The sequence below is a fragment of the Rhincodon typus genome, chromosome 29 (assembly GCF_021869965.1).
Source record: "Rhincodon typus isolate 14 chromosome 29, sRhiTyp1.1, whole genome shotgun sequence".
Classification (NCBI taxonomy): Eukaryota; Metazoa; Chordata; class Chondrichthyes; order Orectolobiformes; family Rhincodontidae; genus Rhincodon; species Rhincodon typus.
Window position 1 is genome coordinate 36,714,363 of NC_063360.1, and position 6,710 is coordinate 36,721,072.

The following is a 6,710-nucleotide window of genomic DNA, read 5'->3' on the forward strand; positions in this document are numbered from 1 at the left end:
CTCTTTCCATCTCTTTCTCTTTCCATCTCTTTCTCTTTCCATCTCTTCTTTCTGTTTCTCGCTCGCGCTCTTGCTCTCCTCCTTTAAGATGCTCCTGAATACCTTGGCCATCGACTGAGCTCCTGGTCACCTGACATGGCTCATGTGTTCTATAATGCTTCCTGTGAAACACCTTGGGTTGGTTGCTGCATTAAAGGCACTATATAAATGCAAAGTATGGTTGTTGAAATAACGTTTATAATTCCAAAATCTCTATAGAAATATATTTTAAAAAGACAGTGTTATTAAATTTGTTGTTGCCGATTCTGTGTTCGTAAGAAAATGAATCCTGTCTGGGCATCCACCTCTTGGTCCTAATGAGAGAAGAAACACTTGCATTTCTGTGGCATGCCTTTTCATCATCTCGGGATGTCCTGAAGGGCTTTATGACCAGTGAAATACATTTTAATATTTCAGAGATGCTTATAGCGTTAGAAACAGTGTAGATAGTTTTATGTACAGCAAGATTCCAGATATTTCACTGGAGTGAAGATGAGCTCTGTGCCAAGTGGAGTTCAGAACCTCTCACAGGGTCGGAAATTGAAATCTGGGGCGGGGTCATGAACTCAGAAGCAGCAGTGATCATGGATGGAAGTCTGACTGAGTTATAACAACCGTGCGCCAGCTCTCTCAGTTCTCACTTAGGCCTCAACAAATTTTCAAACCACAAAATGAGGGTGTGGGAGAAAAGTGTTGGGAAGCACTGAACCAGATTTTCCTGGTATTGGTTGAGGGATAAATATTGGCCCAGCATACAAGGGAAGGACTCCTGTTCCTGTCTAAAAATAATGGCCATGAAATCCTTCATATCTACCTGAGAGGGTGTGTAGGTTCCTGGGTTTAATATCTGACCTCAATGATGCATGAGAGAGGGGGCAGAGGAGATTTACTAGGATGCTGTCTGGGCTGGACAGTTTCAGCTATGAAGGGAGAGTGGACAGGCTGGGGTTGCTTTCCTGAGAATGAAGGAGAGTAAGAGGGGACATGATTGAGATGAAGGAAGTGACGAGAGGCATAGACAGGGTTGGGAGGAAGAAACATTTCCACTCGGTGGAGATGTCAATGACCAGGGGCATAGATTTAAAGGAAGGGGCAGAAAATTTAGAGGGGGCTGTGAGGAAGAGCATTTTCACCCAGAGAATGGGGGGGATATCTGGAACTTGCTGTCTGTAAGGGTGGGCAGAGGCAGAAACTCCATTATATTGAGGAAGTATTTAAATGAGCACTTGTGATAACAATGCAGACAAGGCTCTGAGCAAAGAGCAGCAAAATGGGATTAGAATAGTTAGGTGGTTGTTTTTGATTAGTGCATACATGATGGACTGTAGTTCTATGTGGTGTTCCCAGTTCCACTGGGGCCTCAGACAGTGCAGCACCCCTTCAATGCTGGCACTAGCTCTACCCGCCTGCCTTTGGGGCTTGAACCTCTGGAATGAGGCTCCAACTCGGCAGGTTTGAAATCCCTGATGAGGCTAGCATGTGCTGAACCACCCTCAATCCTCCCAACCAGGCGATTCAAATCTGACAGCTGCTTCTACTCCAAAGGATTCAGGGTCAAAGTTCTAAATCCGTTCTTTCAAGGGTATGGGGCATCACTTACAAGGCCAAACATTTGTTGACCATTCCTAATTGCCCCTGAGAAGCTGGTAGTGAGATGCCATCTTGAATGTTGAGTGCCTTGTTAGGGCCATTTGAGGTTAAGAATGAGGTTAAGAGTCATCCGCATTGCTGCTGTGGGTCTGGAGTCACATGTAGGCCAGACCAGGTAAGGATGGCAGATTTACTTCCTTAATGGGCAGATGGGTTTTTGCTTCAATTTTCTTTTAGGTGCCTATAAAGAGATTTGAGATCACGCTGTTCTGGATTATTAAGCCTGTCTTCTGAATTAACAACAACTTAAACAACTTGATAAACTTACTGCTTCACCATTAGTTTACTACGTATTACCTTCTGAAAGGATCAGATAGATTCTTACAGTTATTGATGATAGTTTCATACTTATCATCACTGGGAGTGCCTTTACATCCCACATTTAATTTATTGAATTTAAATTGCATCAGCTGCTGTGGTGAGGTTTGAACCTATATCTCTGTAACATTAGCCTCGCCTATCTGGATTACCAATCCAGTGACCATGCTACAGTGCTGCAATCAATATAACAACAGATAGTCATAGACTCATAGAGATATATAGCACAGAACCAGACCTTTCAGTCCGACTAGACCATATCAACCAGATATCCTAAATTAATCTGGTCCCATTTGCCAGCATTTGGCCTATGTCCCTCCAAACCCTTCCTATTCATATATACATCCAGTTGCCTTTTAAATGTTGTAATTGTACCAGCCTCCACCACTTCCTCTGGCAGCTCGTTCCATACACGCACCACCCTCTGCATTTCCCACATGGTACCTTCCCTCTCTGTGCCTGTCTCTCTCCTGTTTAAAGTACCATTGTTTTGGTTTTTTTTCCCCAAAGTTCCAAAAGAATGCAACAGCTTATAAAACAGTAATTACTGCTCCAAGGAATCAAGGAAATCAGCTCCGACACTGAAAAACCCTCAAAAACAAAAACGAGCAGCTCTTACAGCCACGATGTTCTCCTATCAATCCATTTTGGATTACCCAGAATCCATGTGGCTTTTAGTCAGGGGAGGAATTATTTAGGGAGATGGAACTGAGAGCCATGCTGCAGATCAGCCATGACCTGACTAGGAGCCCAATGGTCTTTGACGAATTGGAACACGCGAAGACTGACCTTCCAGTCTGGAAGCCACAACCCAGAGTTCTCTAACATTAGCTGGGAATGCCCAGGTGTAGAAAAATCAGAGGGGTGCAGCCACATTCCTCCCTACCCTCCCCACCCGCCCTCAATCACCAGCACTCACACCATCAGATTGCACAGTGTCTGTGATTGTGGGACGTGGGACGAGTGAGGAGCAATACAAACAGGGTGTGGGGGATTTTTCTTGCTCCCACATTGGGTTTGGCAGGAGGCCTCTGGAAGTTTGAGTAAAGGATTAGAGTTGCCTCAAAAACAGGAGGAGGAGGGTGCTCCCAGCCACTGCTAACAGACCTCCCTCTCCTCCTGTCTCCCCCCAAATCCTGTCACTGGTCTGTTTCACAGACCCCCACCCCAACCCCTCTCAATGGACATCCTCACCCAAACTGCTCCACCACTAATTCCCATTCGATCGAACAGCAGACCCTGGGATAGGGGGTGAGTTTTGTAGGTGGAGGGTATGTCCTATCTGTTGGCCATTGCTCTGTCTCAGACCTGAAGGTTTGAGAGTGTCCATCTGCTGTCTCACCCAGGCGGCCATTCCTGAAGCACCCACAGACTGAGCTGAGGAGGGGGCACTGCAATGGACTGGTCCCCAGCAGAAGTTGGGAGACAGATAAAATGATTTCCTGTTTTGAAGAGACAGCCCCCCAGCTAATGTTCTGTCTGGATCAAGTGCAATGAAGATTTACCTGACTGACTCCTGGGATAGGGTAGTATGGTAGCATAGTGGTTAGGACTTGAGACCCAGGTTCGATTCCACCCTCGGGAGACTGTCTGTGTGGAGCTTGCACATTCTCCCCGTGTCTGCGTGGGTTTCCTCTGGGTGCTCTGGTTTCCTCCCACAGTCCAAAGATGTGCAGTTTAGGTGGATTGGCCATGGGAAATTGTCCAATAGTGTCCAGAAATGTGCAGGCTAGGTGAGTTTGCCTTGGTTTTAAAAAAAACCCTGTGAAAGTTATGGGGGTGGGGTAGGGGGAATGGGTCTGGGGGGAATAGTCTCTAGAGATTTGGTGAAGTCTTGATGGGCTGAATGGCCTCTTTCAGCACTGTAGGTCTTCTATTCTATGATTCGTATGGAGAGAGATTGGAAGGGTTAGGACTATATTCCCTGGAGTTTAGAAGAATGAGGGGGGATCTCCTAGAAACCCATAAAATTCTAACAAGACTATACAGGTCAGATATAGGAAGGATATTCCCAATGACCGTGGAGAGTCCCGAACCAGGGTTCCCAGTTTAAGGCTATGGGATAAGGCATTTAGAATTGTGATGAAGAGAAATGTCTTCAGCCAGAGAGTGGGGAGCTTTTGGAATTCTCTGCCACAGAAAGTGGTTGAGGCAAAAACATTGAATGTTTTCAAGAAGGAGTCAGATATTGTTCTTGGGGTTAAAGGGATCATAGGATATGGGGAGAAAACTGGAACGGCATATGAGTTGGATGATCAGCCATCGTTGTGTTAAATGATAGAGCAGGATTAAAGGGCTGAATGGCCTACTCCTGTTCCTATTTTCTATGTTTCTCATACTCCTTGTGTCCCCTGCAGAAAGGAAGGGCGTGAATGCATTGGAGAGAGCGCAGAAGCGATTTACAAGAATGGTTTCAGGAATAAGAAACTTCAGCGATGAGGATAGTTTGAAGAAGTTGAGACTGTTCTCCTTGGAGAGAGGAAATCTGATAGAACTTTTCAAAAAAATGGGAGCGGGCTGGACAGAGTAAGTAGAGAAAGTGTTCCTGCTGTAAAAGGAACAAGAATGAGAGGGCATGGATTTAAAGTGATGTGTAAAAGAAGCAGGGATGATGTGTCGAAATAACATTTTCATGAAGTGAGTAGTTGGAGTGTGGAAATGGGGTGGAGACAGACTCAATTGAGGCATTGAGGAGGGTTATTGGATGGTTATTTAAACAAAGTGTTGAGGAGTATGGGGAGAAAGTGGGAGTAGGTCATGATGCTGCTTTTTTTTTGATGAAGTAGTGGAGGTATGATGGGCTGAATGTCCTCCTTTTGCAGTCTAATACACTGTGATAGCACATACTGTACACAGAGGGCACGTGAGATTTGATGATGCTGATGATGGTGTTTCGTCCCCACGAAAGCCAGTGCTTCAGGAGAGAGGGACAGGGTTGCTGCTGCCTAGACCTACCACTGATCAGGAGATTGAATAGCTCCCCAAAACCCCCTGCAATGCAATTTGGAACCTGGCTGCTTTATTTGAAGGAACCATTAAAGAAAGCTTCAGCATTCAGTGTTTACAACAGTCCAGCTCTGGGAAATGATCCAATTCTAAAACAGCCAACGCACCCAGACACAGCCAAGAAGAGTTCCCAGAAATCTGAACCTTGAATGAAATAAACACACATGACAGTGCGGAGTTAGACTGACATCAAAATAGTCCCAGGCGCCTGCTACAGGATTCTATTAGTAACTGTGAACCCTTACTTGGAAGCTGAAACTAGCCTCTAGAACTGCCATTGGCTCAGACTATTAAAAACAAATTATAAATATCTGACTGCTACATTCATGGTTCAAAACATCCCAGATACATTTCCAGTCACTTCTCACTTTCTCCCTGAAAAACTGCTCACCAATCACAATGAGAAATCACATTGTAGCAGTCACAGTGTTTCACATCTCTGATATTCTATATCCCCAGCAAACAACCCCAGGACAGGGACAGCATTGGGTTAGATATTGAGTAAAGTTCTTTCTACACTGTCATCATTAAACATTCCCAGGACTGGGATAGCATCGGGTTAGATACTGAGTAAAACTCTCTCTACACTGTCCCCATCAAACACTACCAGGCAGGAATAGCATGGGGTTAGATACAGAGTAAAGCTTTCTCTACAGTATCCTGTCCCCCATGAAATAATCCCAGGACAGGGACAGCACGGGGTTAGATAGAGAGTAAAGCTTCCTCTACACTGTCCCTATCAAATTGCGTACAGTTCTGGTCACCGCATTATAGGAAGGATGTGGAAGCATTGGAAAGGGTGCAGAGGAGATTTACCAGGATGTTGCCTGGTATGGAGGGAAGGTCTTATGAGGAAAGGCTGAGGGACTTGAGGCTGTTTTCATTAGAGAGAAGAAGGTTAAGAGGTGACTTAATGGAGACATACAAGATGATCAGAGGATTAGATAGGGTGGACAGTGGGAGCCTTTTTCCTGGGATGGTGGTGGCTAGCACGAGGGGACATAGCTTTAAATTGAGGGGTGATAGATATAGGACAGATGTCAGAGGTAGGTTCTTTACTCAGAGAGTAGTAAGGACGTGGAATGCCCTGCCTGCAAAAGTAGTAGACTCGCCAACTTTAAGGGCATTTAAATGGTCATTGGATAAACATATGGATGATAATGGAATAGTTTAGGTTAGATGGGCTTCAGATTGGTTTCACAGGTCGGCGCAACATCGAGGGCCGAAGGGCCTGTACTGCGCTGTAATGTTCTATGTTCTATGTTCTATGTTCTAATACTCCCAGCTCAGGGATAGCACGGGGTTAGATACAGAGTAAAGCATTGAAAGGTGACTAGGGAAACATGGGAATATAGATCTGGTCACTCAAGGTCTTATTGACTGGCACTGCAGCTTCAAGAGGCTGAATGACCTCATGGTGTTTATTGTTCAGATGTTCAGACTAAATCTACCTCTGCACCCTCTCATCAAGGTGTCTCAACTCAGAGTACTGCCCCTCTGTGTTGTAAAGTTTACCATGATGAGCCAATTTGCCAAATATGGCATTGTTGGAATGAACAAGTAGAGTCAGTGTGCCATCTCTGGGTGAGGTTAGAAATCTCCGCAGAAGGTGCCATTCCATGTTGCTGATGTCTTCATTCTGGATGGTAAGGTGGGACATTGGCCAAAGAGCTGGCCAATTGATTATGCACACGAGA